Source organism: Pseudophryne corroboree, chromosome 4 (assembly GCF_028390025.1).
Source record: "Pseudophryne corroboree isolate aPseCor3 chromosome 4, aPseCor3.hap2, whole genome shotgun sequence".
NCBI classification, from domain to species: domain Eukaryota; kingdom Metazoa; phylum Chordata; class Amphibia; order Anura; family Myobatrachidae; genus Pseudophryne; species Pseudophryne corroboree.
The window spans coordinates 860,017,638-860,042,498 of NC_086447.1; the positions used below are offsets into that span (position 1 = coordinate 860,017,638).

Consider the following 24,861-nt stretch of genomic DNA (forward strand, 5'->3'; position numbering starts at 1 on the left):
ACCGGTGAGTAAATTCTTATTTTCTCTGACGTCCTAAGTGGATGCTGGTACTCCGTAAGGACCAATGGGATTATACCAAAGCTCCCAAACGGGCGGGATAGTGCGGATGACTCTGCAGCACCGAATGGGCAAACTCTAGGTCCTCCTCAGCCAGGGTGTCAAACTTGTAGAATTTAGCAAACGTGTTTGACCCCGACCAAGTAGCTGCTCGGCAAAGTTGAAGAGCCGAGACCCCTCGGGCAGCCTCCCAAGAAGAGCCCACCTTCCTCGTGGAATGGGCTTTCACTGATTTAGGATGAGGCAGTCCAGCCGCAGAATGTGCAAGCTGAATCGTACTACAGATCCAGCGAGCAATAGTCTGCTTTGAAGCAGGTGCACCCAACTTGTTGGGCGCATACAGGATAAAGAGCGAGTCAGTCTTTCTGACTCCAGCTGTCCTGGAAACATAGATTTTTAGGGCCCTGACTACATCCAACAACTTGGAAGCCTCCAAGTCTTTTGTAGCCGCAGGCACCACGATAGGTTGGTTCAGATGAAAAGCTGATACCACTTTAGGGAGAAACTGGGGACGAGTCCTCAATTCTGCCCTATCCATATGGAAAATCAGATAAGGGCTTTTACATGACAAAGCCGCCAATTCGGATACACGCCTGGCCTAAGCCAAGGCCAACAACATGACCACTTTCCACGTGAGATATTTCAAATCCACGGTTTTCAGTGGCTCAAACCAATGTGACTTTAGGAAATCCAACACCACGTTGAGATCCCAAGGTGCCACTGGAGGCACAACAGGGGGCTGAATATGCAGCACTCCCTTAACAAAAGTCTGAACTTCAGGTAGTGAAGCCAGTTCTCTCTGGAAGAAAATCGATAGAGCCGAAATCTGGACCTTAATGGAACCCAATTTAAGGCCCATAGTCACCCCTGACTGTAGGAAGTGCAGGAAATGGCCCAGCTGAAATTCCTCCGTTGGGGCCTTCCTGGCCTCACACCATGCAACATATTTTCGCCATATGCGGTGATAATGGTTTGCGGTTACTTCTTTCCTAGCTTTAATCAGCGTAGGAATGACTTCCTCCGGAATGCCCTTTTCCTTCAGGATCCGGTGTTCAACCGCCATGCCGTCAAACGCAGCCGCGGTAAGTCTTGGAACAGACAGGGCCCCTGCTGCAGCAGGTCTTGTCTGAGCGGTAGAGGCCATGGGTCCTCTGAGATCATTTCTTGAAGTTCCGGGTACCAAGCTCTTCTTGGCCAATCCGGAACAATGAGTATAGTTCTTACTCCTCTTCTCCTTATTATCCTCAGTACCTTTGGTATGAGAGGAAGAGGAGGGAACACATAAACCGACCGGTACACCCACGGTGTCACTAGAGCGTCCACAGCTATCGCCTGCGGGTCTCTTGACCTGGCGCAATACTTTTCTAGCTTTTTGTTTAGGCGGGACGCCATCATGTCCACCTGTGGCCTTTCCCAACGGTTTACAATCATTTGAAAGACTTCTGGATGAAGTCCCCACTCTCCCGGGTGGAGGTCGTGCCTGCTGAGGAAGTCCGCTTCCCAGTTGTCCACTCCCGGAATGAACACTGCTGACAGTGCTAACACGTGATTTTCCGCCCATCGGAGAATCCTTGTGGCTTCTGCCATTGCCGTCCTGCTTCTCGTGCCGCCCTGTCGGTTTACATGGGCGACCGCCGTGATGTTGTCTGACTGGATCAGTACCGGCTGGTTTTGAAGCAGGGGTTTTGCCTGACTTAGGGCATTGTAAATGGCCCTTAGTTCCAGAATATTTATGTGCAGGGAAGTCTCCTGACTTGACCATAGTCCTTGGAAGTTTCTTCCCTGTGTGACTGCCCCCCAGCCTCGAAGGCTGGCATCCGTGGTCACCAGGACCCAGTCCTGTATGCCGAATTGCGGCCCTCTTGAAGATGAGCACTCTGCAGCCACCACAGCAGAGACACCCTTGTCCTTGGAGACAGGGTTATCAGCCGATGCATCTGAAGATGCGATCCGGACCACTTGTCCAACAGGTCCCACAGAAAAGTTCTTGCATGAAACCTGCCGAATGGAATCGCTTCGTAGGAAGCTACCATCTTTCCCAGGATCCGCGTGCAGTGATGCACCGACACCTGTTTTGGTTTTAGGAGGCCTCTGACTAGAGATGACAGCTCCTTGGCCTTCTCCTCCGGGAGAAACACTTTTTTCTGTTCTGTGTCCAGAACCATCCCCAGGAACAGTAGACGTGTCGTAGGGACCAGCTGTGACTTTGGAATGTTTAGAATCCAGCCGTGCTGTTGTAGCACCTCCCGAGATAGTGCTACCCCGACCAACAACTGCTCCCTGGACCTCGCCTTTATCAGGAGATCGTCCAAGTACGGGATAATTAAAACTCCTTTCTTTCGAAGGAGTATCATCATTTCGGCCATTACCTTGGTAAAGACCCTCGGAGCCGTGAATAGACCGAACGGCAACGTCTGGAATTGGTAATGACAATCCTGTACCACAAATCTGAGGTACTCCTGGTGAGGATGGTAAATGGGGACATGCAGGTAAGCATCCTTGATGTCCAGTGATACCATGTAATCCCCCTCGTCCAGGCTTGCAATAACCGCCCTGAGCGATTCCATCTTGAACTTGAATTTTTTTATATATGTGTTCAAGGATTTCAAATTTAAAATGGGTCTCACCGAACCGTCCGATTTCGGTACCACAAACATTGTGGAATAGTAACCCCGTCCTTGTTGAAGTAGGGGTACCTTTACTATCACCTGTTGTGAATACAGCTTGTGAATTGCCTGTAACACTGTCTCCCTGCCTGAGGGAGTGGTTGGTAAGGCAGATTTGAGGAAACGGCGGGGGGGGAGACGTCTCGAATTCCAGCTTGTACCCCTGAGATACTATCTGAAAGATCCAGGGATCCACCCGTGAGCGAGCCCACTGATTGCTGAAATATTTGAGACGGGCCCCCACCGTACCTGGCTCCGCCTGTGGAACCCCAGCGTCATGCTGTGGACTTAGAGGAAGCGGGGGAGGACTTTTGCTCCTGGGAACTGGCTGTATGCTACAGCTTTTTTCCCCTACCTCTGCCTCTGGGCAGAAAGGACGCGCCCTTAACCCGCTTGCCCCTATTGGGCCGAAAGGACTGTACCTGATAATACGGTGCTTTCTTTTGCTGTGAGGGAACATGGGGTAAAAATGTAGACTTCCCAGCTGTTGCTGTGGAAACGAGGTCCGAGAGACCATCACCGAACAACTCCTCACCCTTATAAGGCAGAACTTCCATGTGCCTTTTGGAATCTGCATCTCCTGTCTACTGCCGAGTCCATAACCCTCTCCTGGCAGAAATGGACATTGCACTAATTTTGGATGCCAGCCGGCAAATATCCCTCTGTGCATCCCTCATGTATAAAAGTGCGTCTTTAATATGCTCTACGGTTAGCAATATAGTGTCCCTGTCTAGGGTATCAATATTTTCTGACAGGGAATCTGACCACGCAGCTGCAGCACTGCACATCCATGCTGAAGCAATAGCTGGTCTCAGTATAACACCTGTGTGTGTATATATAGACTTCAGGATAGCCTCCTGCTTTCTATCAGCAGATTCCTTCAGGGCGGCCGTATCCGGAGACGGTAGTGCCACCTTCTTTGACAAGCGTGTGAGCGCTTTATCCACTCTAGGGGATGTTTCCCAACGTGCCCTATCCTCTGGCGGGAAAGGGTACGCCATTAGTAACCTCTTAGAAATTACCAGTTTCTTATCAGGGGAAGCCCACGCTTCTTCACACACTTCATTTAACTCCTCAGATGGAGGAAAAGCTACTGGTAGTTTTTTTTCTCCAAACATAATACCCTTTTTTGTGGTACCGGGGGTAACATCAGAAATGTGCAATACATTTTTCATTGCCTCAATCATGTAACGTGTGGCCCTACTGGAAGTTACATTAGTCTCATCGTCGTCGACACTGGAGTCAGTATCCGTGTCTGCCATCTGAGGTAGCGGGCGTTTTAGAGCCCCTGATGGCTTTTGAGACGCCTGGGCAGGCACAGGCTGAGGAGCCGGCTGTCCCACATTTGGTATGTCGTCAAACCTTTTATGCAAGGAGTCGACACTGTCGCGTAATTTCTTCCACAGCACCATCCACTCAGGTGTCGACCCCGCAGGGGGTGACATCACATTTACAGGCATCTGCTCCGCCTCCACATAAGCTTCCTCATCAAACATGTCGACACAGCCGTACCGACACACCGCAAACACACAGGGAATGCTCTGACAGAGGACAGGACCCCACAAAGCCCTTTGGGGAAACAGAGAGAGTATGCCAGCACACACCAGAGCGCTAGATAATACAGGGACTAACTGAATTATATCCCCTTATAGCTGCGCTATATATATATATATATATATATATATATATATATATCTAAGAAATTCTCATGGGAGCTCGACCACTTCAGATTTCACATACAAATGTGTTTATTTTAAAATAATTCTTTAAACAGTAAAAACTGTACTCATATAAAAGTTTCAATAAAACATACACATGACTTTACATTACAAATGGACAGTATAGACAAATATTTATCTTGATGATTTTTGGTAATATCCACATCTACTTCTCAATGAAGCGTTCAGATGTATGTTCAAATCACAAATGCGTGAGTGCCCAACGCGTTTCGTCCTTACAGGACTTCATCAGGGGACGCAATCTGAGTGGTGGTTAGAAAGAGGGTGATATACCAAATGCTATTTACATTTATCACAGTCTTGCTACATTAAGATCATCTACTTACATACCAATGAGATCAAAGTTTGTAAGATATCACCTCCAACTTTTGCCGTGGGTGTATATAAAAATTCTCACAGATAAAGGATCTAGAAATGTCACCATTAGAATTGATATTAAATTACAGTGACCATATATATTCACAATAGAATTAGTAAACATAATCAAGGAGGAAGGAACAAACAAAATGGAGTAATGGAGGAATAGATGCAATATACTCTCTATCAATGGGTATGATAATTGCTCAATTAATCACAAATTGAGTGCAATTCTATGTTACTCATTATTCAAAAGCAGAATTGATGGTAATTATTCCATTATATCATAGACATTCAAACAAAGCTACTCACATTCCAATATTGGTGTCTATCATAAAAAAGTTCATCAATGTATAAACAGAAGAAAAATTGCTGTGACAGTAACCTATAAATTGGAAATATAGACAATAATATGTATGGATAGGTGAACTTTACCAGCATAAAATTATAAGCTACAGATTGTTATTTACATTGTATATTGGAACCTAACTATACATAACATTCATTATGCGAATAGAGTTAATCCCTATTATTCTTATATATACAATGTCATTGCACTATTTGTGAGGGACCATGGTGAACCCAATCGCTGATCAATAATAATATCTTTATATGCCTAATTATTCATAATATCAATCTGCACTTTTATATATTATGAAAAGGCAGAGTTTTGACAGCCATTATAAGTTCAAACAATGCCTTAGTATATTAGATGAGGCAAAGCTTCACATCCATTATAGGTCCAAATAATATCTTAGCATATTCCCTTACAAATTAACAGCCCTGTTGTTTACTTCACGTTGTACTGCACATTATTATATAATAAATCCTAAATAGTGAAAGTGATTTAATTCATAGAAATTATTGCTATACAGAAATGAGGCTACAACCGAATAAATTTAATTAATTTATAATAGGAGGAACATCTTAGGCTCACCTTTTTAGTTGAAAATAGACCAATCCTATTTAAAATAAGAATATTGTAATAGACTCAAATGAGTCAATACCCTGAAAGAGAAATTTATCCATAAATATGGGTTCTTTCTCCAATATATCAAAAAATGTCTGTTAGTCATGATATTTACCTTAGTATTCTCTCAGGATTCTCATTCACAGCTAAAGTGCTAAATGGAGACTGGGGCTGATATTTATACCTCCTCCCCAATGACCTCATTTCCTGTTTGATATTTATCTTATTTAGTTTAATTTTTAGTGATTCTTTCTAGCATTCAATCTGTTAACAGTGATAGCATTACTGACCAGTGAGTCAGTCACTCGAGGATTTAAAAGACAACTGAAATGGACTTAGATATTTCTATTAAAATGATGTTGAACGCTTTTGCGTTCCATCGTCGTCGGCGGTGTGCGTTCCACCGCCGCTACTTCCGGTTCCGGCGTGCGTTCCATAGACGCTACTTCCGGTTTCCGGTATGCGTTCCACACATATTAAATCTATGCCGGCGTGCGTTCTACTGGCTGCTGCTTCAAATTAAAGTTGTCAAAACGGATAATCATAGCTTAATGGCGCCCAACTAGTCCATCATTAGCTACTCCATTATCATATTGATCTAATAACACATGCGATCTATTTACTTAGTGGATAATGGTTGATTGATAAATTTATTTAAAGTGTTTAACCATCTTGTTTTACTTAGTGATGAAGTAATTATATAGAGGGACTGATGCTACATGAAAATCCTTCATTAAAAATAAACATAAACAGTAATCAATATTGTGCTTCCAGTGATGGTAATTTAACAATTAATTATGTGATTTGTGATGTTTAATTATATTATTAATCTATATGATTTATTAATATGTTAATCTAATAATATTTTAATAATGTTATTATGATTTTAACCTCATTAATGTGCTCTGTGGTATATTCTAACTTTAACCTATAACATAATTATCTAACTGACTGTGCAGCCATAAATAGACTTATATATAAGAAAACGACAACAACAGCCATAAATAAAGCAGTTCAGATCAACATGGTCCCCCATTTACAATTGTTACAAGTTGGCAACTTAACATCTTAATGTATCATGCTTTAACCTTCAACCTATGATCTGATAACAAATCATAAAATCAGTTGTGATATAGAGTTGAGCCCCATTAAATATGGTCCATTAAATAGGGAGTGTTATACTAAAAACATGAAACATATTGGATATAGAATGTGGAGAATGGTGAATTAAGGACTTATAGGAAAGAGACAATATCCACGTCTTCATTAAGGCCATTGGGGGCTAATGTGTTGAGCGTATAAATCCAGTATGTTTCACGTTTAGATAATCTCAAATCCCTATTTCCACCTCTTGGGTCTACTGGTATATGTTCTAATACTGTAAATGAAAAGTTATCCCTCGTCACTATCGCACCATGCTTCTCGGCATAATGCCTTGGGAGGCTATGGGAAAGAAACCTGTTTTTCACATTTCTTATATGCTCTTGAATTCTTATTTTGGTTGGTCTTTTTGTCTTTCCTACATAGGTAAAACTACAACTACAAGAGATCTTGTATACAACATACTGCGCCTAAATTTAGTGCCCCCCCTCTCTTTTTTACCCTTCTGTATTGTAGACTGCAGGGGAGAGTAAGGGAGCTTCCTTCCAGCGGAGCTGTGAGGGAAAAATGGCGCCAGTGTGCTGAGGGAGTTAGCCCCGCCCCTTTTTCGGCGGACTTCTCCCGCGTTTTTGAAACTCTGGCAGGGGTATTAATTTACACCTATATAGCCTCTGGGACTATATATGGTGTATTTTTGCCAGCCAAGGTGTGTAATATTGCCCTCAGGGCGCCCCCCCCCAGCGCCCTGCACCCATCAGTGACCGGAGTGTGAGGTGTACATGAGGAGCAATGGCGCACAGCTGCAGTGCTGTGCGCTACCTTGGTGAAGACCGAAGTCTTCTGCCGCCGATTTTCCGGACCTCTTCATGCTTCTGGCTCTGTAAGGGGGACAGCGGCGCGGCTCCGGGAACGAACATCAAGGTCGGATCCTGCGGTCGATCCCTCTGGAGCTAATGGTGTCCAGTAGTCTAAGAAGCCCAAACTACCACCTGTTAGGTAGGTTCGCTTCTTCTCCCCTTAGTCCCTCGCCGCAGTGAGTCTGTTGCCAGCAGATCTCACTGTAAAATAAAAAACCTAAAATATACTTTCTTTCTAGGAGCTCAGGAGAGCCCCTAGTGTGCATCCAGCTCAGCCGGGCACAAGATTCTAACTGAAGTCTGGAGGAGGGTCATAGTGGGAGGAGCCAGTGCACACCAGTAGTCTAAAGCTTTCTTTATAGTTGTGCCCAGTCTCCTGCGGAGCCGCTATTCCCCATGGTCCTTACGGAGTCCCAGCATCCACTTAGGACGTCAGAGAAAACTCAGGAGAGCTCCCTGTAATGCACCCTATCTCCTCTGGGCACAAGATCTAACTGAGGCCTGGAGGAGGGGCATAGAGGGAGGAGCCAGTGCACACCCATACTAAAACTTCTTTTAGGTGCCCATGTCTCCTGCGGAGCCCGTCTATACCCCATGGTCCTTACGGAGTCCCCAGCATCCTCTAGGACGTAAGAGAAAATAAATTTTTCAAGAAACTATCTACCCTTCTGTCTGTGACATCATTTAGTGAGGTATATGACAGTGGTAAAGCAGATTTATGCACAAGTCGCAGCACATGTGCATCTACTTTTGGAGGAACTTCTCTCTTTGAACAATCCACAGCTGGAAATGGATAATAAGAATTCCATCTTTTCGGAATCTTATACTTTTTACTGGGCGTTGCCCAAGACTCTTCCATCATTTCCGTTAGCTCATCTGACGCTGGGAATTCAGTTTTAACTGTCTTTGTTCGTTTAAATACAGGTGCTTTAGATTTTGACACTGTCTTAGCTGGCTCTTCCAAGGAGAGAACAGCCTTCACAGCATCAATAAGTTCAGCTACATCTTCTGAACTAAAACTCTGCAACTGATCATACGGAGTATTTGAATATACTGCATCATCATCTGTTGTATCATCTTGTGTAGTCTGCCACATAGACATATCTGTCTTAGTCTTACCTGTCCCTTGGTTACTTGTAGAGGCTACTGGAACCAAGCCGTAAGAAGGGAGCTGCATGTATGGGTTAATAGTGTAACCTAACCCTTGAGGTGGTGCTACCGGAGTTAACCTGTCCGCTATTGAAGACAAAGTCTTTGCGAACATATTCCATGGTGGCTCTGTTGGTTGTTGAACCAAATCCTGTTTCTTACTTTGCTGAAAAGCAAAACAGTTCACACAACCCCTCATAAGTGACCAGCTGGTTCATACCAATTAACCCTGTCTTACAAGATAAGCATGTTAGGGATGTAGGAGTGCCTGATAAATTCTCCTCGTCACTTTTGCCGCTCACAGACATGGTAATAATCTGTTAATGACTACACAATTTGTGACTGAAAATCACCTATATATGGATATATAGAAGTGAGATCAATCTAACCACAACCATGCACCTGATTTGAAGGTCAGAACAGGACTGACGAGATAGAAAAGTCAGCACACATACTAGCAGTTATTCACATGTTAAGGCATTAGACACTGTCATGAGAATACAACCCCCATAACAACTTACAAGCAAGTAGGAAAATTGTACTTCTGTTTTAACTGGTTCTTTTTCGAACATAACATGCAGAAAACACAGTAATATACAGATCTCCTATGCAATATGTACTAAAAATTAACAATTCATACTAACAAGTAGAGAGAATTTTTAGTACTGTATACCCTTCCTCCGTAGAGCGGGATACAGGGAGACTCACCACACTTCCATATCCAAGCAAATGCGCTCGTAAGATGCTGAGTGGATTCAGACGCTACTGATGTACACTACCGCTCCTGATAACTGATGAAGGACACAGTTGCTCACTGATGGACACGGACGCTCAGCGACTTCCACGTGTATGCAGACGCTAAGGCGTGCGACTCAGTCTAGGTGGGATCTCTAGTGTACACAACCGCAGCATCTAAGCTGCGACCGAGTACCCTCGTGGCAGCGTCTGAGACGGAAGTGAGGTCATTCAGTTCATGGACGGGAGACGCGCAGAAACCGGTCATGAACTCGGAGGAGGGGCGGCCAGGAGAGCATCTGAATCCCCCTGTTGACATACTCTAAGGAACGCGGCCTCTACCTAGTCCTGGCGCCTATGATACCTAGAGCGTAGCTCTGTCGAACTCGAGATGTTCGGCGCATCAACACACTGTTTGTAGTCTCCACCAATACAGTGTAGCTGTGTCCGGACCCCCCTAGTAAGAGGAAATCCATAGACTTACCTACCCCCCATGCTCCGGCCACAGCCTGGTTACCTGCTAAACCTGCTAGAACATCCGACACAGACGCCCGTCGAGACAGCACTGTACCGCTAAGGTAAGCGTTGTTGCGACCCGGTGGAGAGTTGTTGGAGCGACTCTTTCCCGTATGCATTTAAGACGCTGTTAAGAAAAGTCGCTAAAAAAAACATAGTTATAAAAATAAAATAATAAAAGCTTCAGACTGCTTTATCTACAGCAGCCCTGTGACCATGGTCCGGCTTCCTGCCGCACCAAGCAAAAAACTGATTTGACTGAGTCAGTGGGCGGGATTATATGGTGAAGCCCCGATGTATCCTGGGAGGCCAGAAACCTTGCGACCGTGTTGGTGCTATTTCCGCTGTGGCTCAACCATATCCCAATGTTATCCTGTGGATAATCCTGTGGACCCAGCCAGAGAAAACTGGTTTATCTGGATAAAAAAAAAAAAAAAACAGAAAATGGGGAATAATATGACAATGCCCCCAAGTCTGATATTCCTCTAGCTGACACCGTAGTCAGTAGAAAAATCGTTTATGATCCATTTTAATAAGTGGTTCAAATGGGCAACTTGAAGGGCTTTGAGGACTAACAAGTCCCACGGCACTGTAGAAGGAACAACCAGAAGCTGAATGTACAGCATACCCTGGTAAAAAGTACGCACATCCTGTAAGTTGGTCATTTACTTTTGGAACCCTACAGTCAATGACGACCCTTGCTCTTTCAAGGAAGCCACCTTCAAACCTTTATCCATTCGTGCCTGAAAGAATGCTAAGACCCCCGAAACTCTGAAAGATTTAGGGTCCAACTTTCTTTCACTGCACCAATGAACATAGGCTTGCCATATTTGGTGATACAGGCGAGCTAAGGAAGGTCTCCTTGCTCTGAACACTGTTTGAATCACCTGTTGAAAATATCCTGTTGCCTTCAGGATAGATGTTTCAAAGGCCACACTGTCAAAGACAGTCGATCCAGATGTCTGTGATAACAAGGACCCTGCGTCAGTAGGTCTGGATGTTGAGGCAGCAGAAGTGGAGCATCCATTGCCATTCTCTGCTGGTTTTCTTGTTTAACTTTCTCACCACCCTGGTTAATAGGGTGATTGGAGAAACACATAAGCCAGAAGAAAAGTCTCATCTCACCGATAAGGCATCCACAAAGATTGCTCTGGGATCCTTTGTTCTTGACCCGTATGTGAGCACTTTGTTGTTCAGACAAGACTCCATGAGATATCTCTGGCAAGCATCTCTAGTTTACTAGAGTCCGGAAATCTACAGGTGTAGAGCCCATTCGCTTCCCTGAATGGGTGTTTTGACTTGAGAAAGTCCGCTTCCCCATTTAGGATTCCTGTAATGAAAACAGCAGACAAGGTTGGATGATGAAGTTCTGCCTACTTTAGTATGCGCTTTACCTTCATCACTTTTCGGCTGCGAGTTCCTCCCTGATGTAGAGGTACGCTACTACCGTCGCATTGTCCGAACGGAACAGGACTGGTTTTCCCCCAAAGACTGTCCTGTGCCTACACCGGTGTCCTGTATATGGCCCGAGGTTCCAACCTTTAACGGCAAACAACTTTCTTCCTTGGGAACACAACCTTCCTGACACTGCTCCCCAGTGTCAGAATTTTCCCTTTGTCCAGCTGGGATGCCTGTGGCCACCAGGCTAACGACCTTCTTACTTTTATCGTAAGTACCAAAGTCCGTTTTTATTATGTGTTGCAATCCATTAATACCTACAGCCCCTTGTATTCCCAGGTGGTTCCGCCAAGTAGCAACCAGGCCAACACTGCTTAGCTTCCACGATCCGATGAGATTGGGTATATTCAGTGTGGTGTGACTGTAGATTCTATTTGGTAAGAATCAGATGCTGCAGAGACCTCAAGTGGAATTGTGTATACTTCACCCTGTCGATGTAGATACCATCAAACCCATCACCCGCATTGCCGCGTGAATGGATACCGTTTGACTGTGTAGCAAGTCCGGCAAAGACCGCTCTTTGGAAGACAAATCAGGAGAGGCAAAGGCCGGAACCACAATCTCCTGATGAAGGTGGAAAGAAGACACCACCTTAGGTAAATACCAGGGAAGTGTTCTAAGAACCGCCTGATCATGGTGAAAAATCAGATATGGTAACTTACATGACAAAGCACCCAAATCCGACACCCGTCTGGCAGATGCAATAGCCAGCAGAAACAACACCTTAAGAGAAAGCCACTTAAGGTCTGCCGATTCAAGAGGCTCAACCAGAGACCTTTGTAACGCATCCAGAACCACCGACAAGTCCCAAGGAGCCACCGGCGGGACATGAGGAGGTTGAATCCGCAACACACCCTGAGTTAACATATGCACATCAAGTAAGGTCGCAATTTATCTCTGAAACCAAACAGACAAGGCAGAAATATGAACCTTGATGGAGGCCAGACGAAGGCCCAGGTCCAGGCCTTGTTGCAGAAAGGCCAAAAGTTTGGCTGTACTAAACTTGTAAGCGTCATGATTGTTAGATGCGCACCAAGCAAAGTAAGAATTCCAGACCCTATGATAAATCCAAGCAGAAGCCGGTTTCCGAGCCTTAAACATGGTTTGAGTGACCGCCTCAGAAAATCCTTTGGCCCTTAAGACGGAAGCTTCAAGAGCCACACCGTCAAAGCCAATCGGGCTAAATCCTGATATACACAGGGGCCCTGAACGAGGAGATCTGGGCGCTGTGGAAGTAGAAGGGGGCGCTCTATCGAGAGACCCTGAAGGTCTGAGAACAAATGCCGTCTGGGTTACGCTGGAGCGATCAGAAGTAGGATTCCTCCTTCTTGCTTGAGCTTCCTTATTACTCTGGGCAGGAGTGACACTGGAGGGAACACATGGCAGCCGAAAGTTCCATGGAATTGCCAGCTTCTCTCAGGGCTGCTGGAGCAGTCCCCCTGTTATGTGCCTGCTTACTGCATGGCACCAACTACAAAACTGAGCTCCTGTGCACGGAGGCGGGGTGATATAGGAAGCGGTGCTATGCATCTTGGGAAGAAGGTCAAAGCTTTGAGCCTGTTGGTGCCTCGGATCAAGATCCTACTCTACACCCCGATGTTATTCCTGGTGGAGCCTAGTGTACCCCGCAGCAGAAATTACTCTGCAGACCTGATCCAGTACAGCTCCCAAGTGAGTCATCCGGTGTGACGGAACTGGAGCCACTTCTGCCCAATTAATGAGTCACTTGTGCCTCTGCAAACACGTTATTGTCTGTTGCAGATGACGTAAAAGCAATCCCTGTGTGCCAGGATTAAAGATCGTCTAGGTGTTATCACCCCCATATTCCTGGTAAATACTCTGGAGACTGTGGCAAACCCAAAAGGGTAAGGTCTAGAATTAAAAATGCTGTTGGAGGATGGCAAACCTTAAATAACACTGATGGATAGTGGTACAGGAACATGTAGGTAAGCATCCTGTATATCCAGGGATATCCAGGGATACCATATAATCCATATACCAGGGATATCCAGGGATACCATATAATCCCAATTCCAAGTGCAACCGAGGTTCCAAATGTATTTGTTCAGCATTTTAAGATTGAGCATGGGACGAAAAGACCCATTTGGCTTCCGAATTAAAACCAGGTTGGAGAAAAAACCTTGTCCTCGTTTGCAGGAGGAACTGGAATGACTTTTTCCTGACTGAAGCAATTTATGAACTGCTTCTTGCAAAACCTTGTCCTTCATCTCTACCCGAGATGGGCCGTCTTGAAGGCAAAATCATACCTAGAGATACCGCGCCAGATCTGTGTGACCTGGAGAAATCAGCCCCCCCAGCCTGGGGTCCCCCAGGCAGAGGCCCACACCATCCGACTGATGGTTTATTTATCTACAGCAGCTGGTATTCCCAGATGGTCTCCCATCCGAGTACTGACCAGGCCCAACACTGCTTAGCTTCCAAAATCAGATGAGATTGGGCCTATCCAGTGTGGTGTAGCTGTAGATCCCAACCAGACTTCTGGCAGCCCAATGCTTTACTAGTCTTCCCAGACCTGTTGTATTGGCTTTTTCCTTTCACTCTTCCTAGAGACCAAAATAAGGTCCGAAATGCGGAACTTTAGGTTTAAAACTGTATGTGGAAGGAACTTGACCTTCTTGGAGTCTGCTTATAATTCCAGAAAAGGACAACGGATTCAAAAACCTTTCTAGATTCTGAATCAGGCTTCCACGTTCCAGCTAAACTGCTCTGCGAGTAGGTATAATTGGGGCTGATGACCTGGAGGAAATAATGCCCATATCCAATGCTGCTTCTTCAGGATCATTGCAGTCTGCTTTTTTTTTATATGAGCTATATGAGATTTTTGATTGAAAAATCTCCTTCAAATGCATCAGCCCAGGCAACCACTCCCCTTGCCATTTAAGCCGAAGCCAAGGCTTGGCCCTATGACTGCCCTAGACAAGGAAAGCAAAGATAAAGTAGATCACTTGCATAACTGCTTTAGGAGCCCCCTCTTTTTAAACAATCCCCAACTGGAAGAAGATAATTGGAATTCCATTTCTAAGGAATTCTAAACTTTTTATTGGGCGTAGCCTAAACCTCTTCCCCTCAAGGTAGCGTCTGGGACGGAAGTGAGGAAACCGTTCATGGCGGGAGACTCAATGGAAACTGGTCATGAACCAGGGGGAGGTGCGACAAGGAGAGCGTCTGACTCCCCCTGCTGACATCAACCCTAGGGATCGCGGCCTCATGCTATTCCTGGTGCCTATGATCCCTAAGGCCTAGTGCTGGTGCACCCGCGATGGCAGCCGCGTCAGCTACTGTTTGTTAGTCTCCTCCCAAAACAGTGCGGCTGTGTCCCTATTCCATCTACTAAGCGGAATAGATGCCTTACCCCATGCTCCGGCCACAGCCTGGTAATGTCTGCTGGACCTGCTAATTTATCCGTCATAGACGCCCGCCGAAACAGCACTGTAGTCATGGGTAAGCGTTGTCGCGACCCGGCAGAGTGTCGTTGGAGCGACTCTTTTTAAAGGTACGTATAAGACGCTGTTTAGAAAGATCACTCAAAAATTTGTAAAACTATAAACAATAAAATAAGAAAGCTTAAAGCTGCTAAAAAGCAGCAGCCCTCTGACCATGGTCCGGGTCCTGCCGCACCAAACAAAAAACTGATTTGCCTGAGCCAGTGGGTGGGAATATATGGACAGGCCCGTTCATCCTGGGAGGTCAGAAAGCTTTGATCGATTGGTGCCAATCCGCTGACGCTCCATCATTTCCCATTGTTATCCTCTGGATAACCTGTGGACCCTGCCGGAGAAATATTTGCTGTTCTTTCAAATGGACAATATATCACCTAGTGCAGTCTTCAAGACTCCCCAACAGTCCAGGTTTTAAGGATATCCATGATTAGGCACAGATGACATACTTCAGTCAAGTTTGAATCTAACATCTGTACACAAGCAGGGATATCCCTAAAACCTGGACTGTTGGGGTATCTTGAGCACCATGTTTGGGAACCACTGGACTAGTGTGTGCCCAGCTTAAGGTCTTCAGATATTCATACCTATGAGCATGTTTAAGCTACATTAGGGGGAAAAAAAGTTTAATATAAGAAGTCATCGAGACCTGTAATACATAGCAGAGGGATGTGATCCGACTTCTTCCAATTCTTTGGGGGGAATTCAATTCAATGTGATGGACGGTCCATAAAGGTGTGAGGGAAAACTTTTGCTGTTGGCGGATGTGCGTGCAGCCGGGCATCGCCCCATCGCAACGAATTGAGTCGGCCGCTTTGGTGACCGTACAGGAAGAACTAGCTTAAAGTCCAGGGACGATCTGTATTTCTTAATCATGGATTCTCTACAGTAAAGAATCTGCACCCATGAATGATTGGCTAAGCCTATGGTCACATACTAAGCATTGCCACCTACCACCACTAAGGTGCCAAGTATAAATACTTTCACCAGCAGGAAATCCTAGAACTGAAGGGATGGTCATAACACCCAGATCTAAGCTGTATATCTCACAGGAGGAATCATTTTAGGGCTTTTCAGGACCCAAGAAGCCTGTGGATGCAATCACACAAAAGGAGCAATAAAAGATCATATTTCTGTCTGCCATTCCAGGAAACATATTCATGAACAAATAAAGTTTCCCTTTAATGGATGATAAAAACTATATATACAGGGCCCGGTGCTGAGGCAAGCAAGTTCAAACGCGGCCAGATCTAGCAAGCTTCAGCAAACCGAGCATGTGCCTTAGCGTACGTACACGTTTGCTAATCTCTGGAGGATTCAGACGCACGTTTCTCTCTGCTCATGAAAATAGGAGTCTCTAGGTGTAAATTAGAGAATGTTTTGTGAGTGTGTCATGGGTGTGCGGAATCTGGACGCTAAATTTAGACAGATCCCCCCACACCTAGCATGGGCTAGGTGTAAGTTACATGTGATAATGATGACAGTGAGGCGGTGCAATGCTTACGCAATAGCCGGTGCTTGAAGTCGCATGAGCATACTGGGGCAAATGTATTAAGCCTGGAGAAGGGATAAAGACGTGGTAAACCAGTGATAAGTGGAAGGTGATAACGCACCAGCCAATCAGCTCCTGTCATTTTTCAAATCCGTAATGATTGGCTGGTGCGTTATCACCTCACACTTATCACTTCTTTATCCCATCTGCCCTTCTTCTGTTCCTAATCCATTCACATTCAGAATGTGGCTGCTTTTGGACCTGCGTGCAACTCATAATGACCACAACTTTGTTACTACACCACTACAATCAAAAATACAGTCAACAATCTTATACTAAAAGGGGCCTTTAAAATGTACCTTACCGTAGGATAATTATAGAGAGACCCATGTGCTAGGAATCACACAATAGGATCCCGTGTGGCATTAAGAAGTAGCAAAATCATATTTAAACATTATCTATATTTAAATGTTGTACACTGATTTTATAAACCAATCTAATTAGGCGTGAGGGGCAGTAGTCAGAGACATATGACGGGGTTGTGTTGCTGTGGGCTCTGTAGGGACCTGGCTATGGGGAGGCAGTGTCTGGAGTCATCCTACACTTCTGCTCCAACAGCCAAGCAGCGACATGGATTCTGGAAACGGATTATGTGAATGACATACACATTTTCCTCCAATGGATTCTTCAGTGCCCACATAACTAATACAGAGGGGTAATGGCATCCACAGCTAACGTGCCACCGCCATGATGAGGAAGTGTACCTCTTCCACTTTCACTCTGGTGACGAAATGTGTCCACCGCTGGGAAACCCTGTAATGATCCTGAAGATATTACACTTTAAAAACGTCTTCAAGTCTCCAATTTTTGGGGGGTTATTTTGAAATAGTTTGTAAGCAAACGTATAAGTAGCCTGGAAAGTGCTTCATGCTAATTATGAAGCAAAATTTATACATGAAGCAGATGCTCTGGGAACTTACTTAGATGTCCGTTTAAGTACAACTACATATGCTCACTACTTTCTCAGATGGAAAAACAAACTGGCACATTTCTATAAAAAAAAAAGCAATAAAGGTCCAAAAGGTATAAGCTCTGCAGCAAAACAACGGAGCGTGCTGCACGCATGCGTTTTCCATAATACTCTGCATACCCTAGAAGCGCGCCACTCAACGCCATTTGCAATAGAACTTTTATCGTGACAAACAGAAAATCAAGGGATCGATGTTACTTACACCAATGTTATTTACCACGCATCTGATGAACTCGCATTGCATGCAGCCATCTGCAGATCACTACAGACAACGGTTACATTGATGGTCAGCAGTCACAGTGGGCAACACTGAAAAGTAACATTGTTTATAGAAGGCGACTGGATGCTTTCACAAGCTGTTTTATTGATTGTGTACTAAGCTTGTGCCGCCTCCGTTTTGGGGCAGTGCAGAGAGCAGGATCTCCGTTGGAAAGCAGAGATTTCCTGACCTCTTTATAGGAACTGCAGCAGGCCGGCTTGCAATCCCCCCATGGGTCACGCAGCCAGCTGGTGGTGTCGCAAGTGATCCGATGCTACGTCCTAGGAGCAACACGTCCTAGGAGCAAGCAGGAGGTGTCTAGTAATATCAATCGCCTTCTGCTGCATTACCATACTATTGCATAGCTGCTTCATCCATATAAGGGGTAGAGACCGACCTGCCTGCGTCCCTCTAAATCGGCTATGACCCCCCCAATGAATAGACGACTCGGAGGCAGGATTTTTGGATGAATAATCTGGTCACAGCTTTATTTTTGTTACCTCGTTACCTATGTTGCAGGGCGCCAAAAATAAGCAGTGGGCAAGGCAAGCTTTCGTTATCCCCCTGATTAAGCGTCCCGACGCGTTTCGTCCGTCAATAGTTGGACTTGATGAAGTCCAACTATTGACGGACGAAACGCGTCGGGACGCTTTGCAGATATCCAATTTATGGACAGATAAGCTTTATATGATTTTATTTCTTGTACGTGTGTCATTCAGCCATTTTTATATTACTGTATTAAATTAATGTTTTTAAATTTTACACTGATGTGGCTAAGAAATATTCATTAATGGGAAATTGCTACATCCCTAATTATGCCGCTCTGATCCAGACAGTGTTTATATGATATGTTTTATGAATGGTACACACTATGTTTTGCTTTGTTTCTATTTCCATGTACTGAATCCAAATGATGGATGACAGATCGTTGCATATATAAATCAGATAAGTGATCAAGTCAAACCTACCACCTCACCTTATCCGTGTTCACCTTTTATATAATTTTGTAATAACACATTTTGGCGCTTGTGTTCTCCTCTTCTTACAAAGGTATACATATATATAAAAAAACATTTATTTATTTATTTTTTCTTTTCTTTTTGCACACATAGCTGACACTTCACAACATGAAGGTTGGGTGGGTGGGTGAACGCTGCCCGTGCTGTTGTACGAATCCTCCCGTCCCCCGCCCCCGGCTTTTAACCCCTTCTGGGCCGCCCCCTCCCTTGCGGCTTTCTACTGGCCACTTGATCCCCAGGTGTGAAAGGGGGAGTGCCGGGCATACCTGCCCGTCCCCCCTTTCTCCCGCCGTTGGCCCGCGGGCTGCACGGCGTCCCTCCCCCTTAGCCTGCTTTGTCGCCATTTTGTCTCCTGCGCTCCAGTAAGGGGTAGAGACCGACCTGCCTGCGTCCCTCTAAATCGGCTATGACCCCCCCCATGAATAGACGACTCGGAGGCAGGATTTTTGGATGAATAATCTGGTCACAGCTTTATTTTTGTTACCTCGTTACTTATGTTGCAGGGCGCCAAAAATAAGCAGTGGGTAAGGCAAGTTTTCGTTATCCCCCTGATTATTTCCCGGGGGTGTGTCCGCCTACCCGGTAGGCGCCACAGCCACACCCCTCTAGGGAACCCGCCCCCTGTGGCGCATCTCACGCTCGCTTGGCACGCAGCCCACATGGCCCAACCGTCCAAAGCTGGTGCCAAGCGTGCGCCCATTTTCCGAGGGTGAGTCTGCAAACCTCGGCTGGTTCCCCCTTTACCTATGCCTTGCGCGCTGCTAGTTTCCGCCACCCGAGGCTCTCAGGCCACCCTGAGAACCGAAGCCCCCCACCCTGCAACTAATGCTCAACAATTGCCTCCAAAGCCTCCTGCACTGCGTTGTTAAATAAATCAATGCCTACGTCTGATAGATGCACCCCATCCCTCCTGTACATCCCCTCCCTACAGCTCGTAATATCCCTGTCGTATTGTGCTGCCCCCCATCGCTGTGACCAGCTTACTCACTGCTGCGTTCACTTTTTTTCTTGCTCTATCCACACCCGCCCCCCTCCAAGCTCCATACCACGTCAGCCTGGGGATGATGCTAGACCAAACCAACTCGGCCGAGCTCCAGCGGTTCTTCACCCATGCCAAGTCTACCCCCATGGCCTTAAGCAGATCAATAGATTTTACCTTGCCTAGGTCGTTGCCCCCTAAGTGCAGCACTATCATATCTGGGCGACCCGCAAACTCTTCCGTGAGCAAAAGAGCCCTTCTTAGCTCATGCCATCTCATTCCCCTCCTCCCGAACCAGAATACCTTTCCAACCATGGCCGGGAGCCCCAGCTGCCGTCCATAGGGCCTGGCAGCGGCCCTGTTTGCCGCCCAATAAACGTAGGAATGCCCGACAATCCATATGCGCCTCCTTCCGTCGCGACCTGTTGGGGGGTGGGTGGAATACTTATGTTAGCGAGTTTGCCGGTACACCTCCTACTATGGGCCTGATATATGTCTTATAGCTTTCGGACCGCCACCGACCTAGCGCCTTAATATCCTCTACCGGCCGCCCCTCGTTGGCTACTGAGGTTGCAGCCCTTATCCTGAACGAGTGCGTTCCAAATTTCCGCACGTCCCACCCCAGCTTCCTAATGCATTTCTTACATACCGCCGTGAACTGGAACTTAGTTAGCGAAGTCGCATCTCCGTGTACAAGGAAATTCTTTCCCGCCATAGGCCTGACGCCCAGATATTCTCTGACTGCAATCACTGGGCACACCGCTGCTTTGTGTTGTGCCCTCAACCGAACCCATCTACCCTTGCCCCCCTGATCCGTCTTGGACTTCTGTATCTTGCACAGCACCGTGTCCTCCGTGATTGCGACGTTCTCAGTCTGCAGTCCCGAGCCGAGTGCCTGCTTGCTCTCGGCCACCAGCTCGCTCACCCTGAAAGCTCCGCTGAATGCCATGATGAAAGCTGTTCTAAACAACATAGCCTCATGCGTGTCCCTGCATATCAACGGCACCGCGCTGACCAGCTTTTCTAGCCTTTCTATGGTCACTGGCTCTCTACTGTCCGGTTTCTTCCCCTCCGCCCGGGCCCAGCCCTTCATTATTGTGCGCACCACGAAAGCCTTGGTCTCGTCCTGCCGCCCTCAAGTTTTGTAAAAAAGGAAATACCAGCGAGTGTAGTGCTAACCTTGGCCCTGGAAGCTCGCTCCCTTCTTAACATACCGAGGAAATGCCAGTAATCGCTGTCCTGCGGCCTCACCCTCCTGGCCTGGCGTGCTTCTAAACTGTTGCCACTTCTGCCAGCTGGCCTCGTATGCTCTCCACGTTTTCGCCGCCAGTGATTGCTTGATGAGGTCACTCAAATTGGCTCGACTATCTGCCAAAGACGGGAGGGGCATGTTAAGCCTGACGTATGCGCCTGCGGCGCTAGTGCCTTAAAGACCTCCCACTTCTGCCTGGACAATGCATCTGCTAAAACATTTTGCTCCCCTGGTACGTGTTTTGCCCTGAATGTGGGGATATGCCCGAGGCAGGCCGCAACTAGCCTCCTTACCAGCCTGATAACTGGCGGGGATGACGCACTTTGATTGTTGACAATCTGCACCACCCCTAAGTTGTCGCACCAGAACAGAATGCGCCTGTTGGCCAGCCTGTGCCCCCAGATGTCTACTGCCACTACTATTGGGAACAATTCCAAAGCTGCCAAGTTCTTGGTCAGCCCTGTGTCCGTCCACCGTGCTGGCCACCGCTCGGCGCATCACTCCCCCTGCAGATAGGCCCCGAAGCCAGTGGCCCCGGCTGCGTCGGTGAACAGCTGCAACGCGTGATTGTGCGAGGTTGCTGTTTGCCACATGCACACTCCGTTGAAGTGTAGGATGAATTCCTCCCATACTCGCAAATCTTCTCTAAGCTCCCTGGAAATGCGGATAAAATGGTGCCTTTTTCTAACGCCTGCCGTGGCTTGCTCCAGCCGCCTTTTAAAGATTCTTCCCATGGGAATTACCCAGCACGCAAAGTTCAACCTCCCTAACAAGGCCTGCATCTGAGCCAGCGTAACCTTCGTTGCTTTCACGCAATGTGCGACCTCCCTGCCTAACCTCTCCACCTTATCTGCCGGCAACCTGCATTCCCCCTTTTCCGAATCGATCTCTATGCCCAAGTATGATATTACTGTCTTCGGGCCCTCGGTTTTTTCCTGCGCAATGGGAACCCCGAATTCCCTTAGCATGCTCTGGAGCTCCTGCAACAGCCGTCCGCACTGACTCGACTGCGGTGGACCTGCCAGCAAGAAATCGTCCAAGTAGTGCACTATGGCTTTCGCCCCTGTGCGCTCCTCCAGACCCCATTGTAGAAATTAGCTAAATGCTTCGAAGAACGCGCATGAAATTGCGCATCCCATGGGCAAGCATTTGTCTATGAACCAGTACCCGTCAAAACGGAAACCCATGAGCCTGAAACTTTCTGGGTGCAGGGGCAGGAGCCTAAAAGCGGATTCAATGTCCAGCTTTGCCATGAGCGCGCCCTTGCCCTGCTTCCTCACCATCTGTACTGCGCTATCAAATGATTGGTACTGCACCGAACACTGACCCTTATCCAGCGCATCGTTTACTGATGCTCCTTCTGGATACGATAGGTGCTGTATGAGCCGGTATTTCCCCTGTACTTTTTTAGGGACCAGGCCCGGCGGTGAAATCACCAGCTCTGGTACTGGCGGGGAACTTAATTGTCCCGCCATCCTGCCCAGCACCAGCTCCTTTACGATTTTTTCTTGAATTACGAGCGGTTTCTCCGTGATGGACTTTAAATTTCTGCTATTAACTGTTGGTGGCACACTTTTTGATATAGGAATCCTGAACCCCTCGGCAAACCCTGCCCGCAGCAGCTTGGCTTCGTCAGGCTAGGGGTACCTGGAGAGCCCCTCCAGGACCCTGCCCAGGTTGACAGGGCTAATTGCTTTTGCCAGCCCCCCCTGCTGCGGGTAACTTTTGTGTGTAACTAGCCCTTTTCTTGTTGCAGTTTTTTCCCGAGTGATTCGCGTTGCAGAAATTGCAGGCATGCTTAAACTTGCACTGTGCCCGTGTGCACTGTGACTCGTTGAATGCCCAGCATTTGAATTCCTGCTTCTGCGTGCTAGGCCTCCCCGCACCGGGCTTCTGCCCTGGCAGGTCTTTCTCCAATGAGCCGCTTGCTTGCGCTCTGAGCCACTCATCTAAATCCCTGATTCCAAAGTTAATGGGCTTATCGCCTGCCACGTTCTACCTAAATGCCTCGTCGTATGTGCGCCACACCGCGCCGCCGCACTCCTTGTACGCTGAATAAATAAGATCTGTATACTTTAGCATGCCCATGGCCGCGTCCGGATAGGCCTCCGTATAACAACCCGTGTAGGCAAACATGCCGCTCAACCAATTCTCTATTGTCTTGTAGGAGTCTGATGGCTCGCCCCCCTTTGGCGTGGCCTTCTCTTTGTCCCTCAACCCTGCCACTGTAAGCGAGCAAATATCTACGAAAGCTCCTCTCACAATTTCTTTCTTAGCCTCCTTCGGCAAGCGCCTGGCCACTGACCCCAACTCGCATCCTACCGCCACCCCTTCTTGCAGGAACCCCCCCTGTCCTTTTCTTCACGTGGCCCATCTCGCTACCCGCCGCATCTACCCCTGGGTTGCTAGTCTTCTTCTTTTTACTATTCTCCCCTGCTAGCTTCAGCTGTTCCTTTAACACCTTCACTGCCTCGTCCTCTTCAGATTCTGAAGAACTACTGTCCTGCGTATTAACCCGCACTGGTGACCTACTACCGCACACACATGTAAACCTAACAATAGCATTGCTAACGTCATGCACAACCCCCGCATTAACATTCACAGTATCAACATTGCAATTATTACTGATGTTCTCACCATCCTTGCGCGAAGAAGAACCGTCTGTCCCGCTGCTGGTGTCCACTGCGACTCCTGGATTGCTCTCGCTGGCTGCGGCGTGAGGAAGCTGCATTGCTGTCCCTGAGGCCACGCTGAACGTAGCGCTGGCCGTGCCGTTTAACTCTTGTGCTGGTCCGCTGGGCTTGGTGACGTATGTGGTCGCTGGAGTAACCGCCAAGGTTGCTGGCTGTTGCGCTGCTGTGGTAGCCGCGCTGGGTGCGGCGCGGGCCGTGCTGCGATTCCCCGACGGTGTCTGACTGGACCCTGATGGCGTTCCCCCTGCTGATGCTCCTCCTCTTGCGCTGGCCCGGCGCCGTGATGGTGTAGCCGATTGCCTTGCTGTTCGCTCCTGCCGCTGCGTAAAAATTGATGAATGTCCTCTCGCATGTCCCTATGATAGTGTCTCTCAGAACGCTCCCAGCAGCAGCGGCAGCCGTGACGCTGCATGCAGAACTCCTGCGGTGGTGGAAAAGCGTAGCAAGTGGCCCCGGCTGGCGCCCTTTGCGCCCTAGTGTATCCGTAAGGGGAAGGGCAATGCCGTATGCTCCTGGGGGGGGGAAAGAACTGGGGGGGAGCTCTGCTGCTGACATGGTGACCTGGCTGCTCGATCCTCATGCTGTCTCTGCCCCCTGCTATAACGGGTCTCAAGCTGCCCTCTGTCCCTTGGTGTAAATGGCGGTGGCTGCACCGCCTTTTTAAATAGTTGCGTGGAGGCCAGATACACCCATGCCCACTGCGAATCTGCCGCCGGGTTATGCTCAATGCTAAGCTCTTCCGACCCCTGTTGCTGCCCCCCTGCCCCGCTTTGATGGACCCCCCTGCCCGTTGAGTATGCCGGGGAGGGGGTATGTGACACTGTCTGTGCTGCTGGGGAGCTGGGGATAAAAGGCTGCTGCTAGTTACCGCTCTCCTGCTCCTCCCTTCCCGCCCCAGGCACGTCTGCGTCCCTAGCCACGGGCCTCTTCTCCGCTATCCCCGGGGTGGCACTCACCGATTGCTGCCTGGTGCTGCTGGGGGGGCTCCCTTGCTTGTCCCTTCTTCCTCGCCGCCTGCGCTCTGTGCTTAACCCTGGACCTCTTCTTCTTTGGGTCCTGCCGTGGATGTTCTTC

At 47.5% G+C, this 24,861-nt stretch overlaps 1 protein-coding gene and 1 pseudogene across 1 annotated transcript in view; both read right to left on the reverse strand.

Moving 5' to 3' along the window:
• The window catches only part of GTF2A1L (general transcription factor IIA subunit 1 like), a 431,363-nt gene that overhangs the window by 288,213 nt on the left and 118,289 nt on the right, over positions 1–24,861 (reverse strand). The gene's annotated exons all lie outside the window — the stretch shown is intronic.
• Positions 13,973–14,091, reverse strand: LOC134913061 (5S ribosomal RNA; annotated as a pseudogene).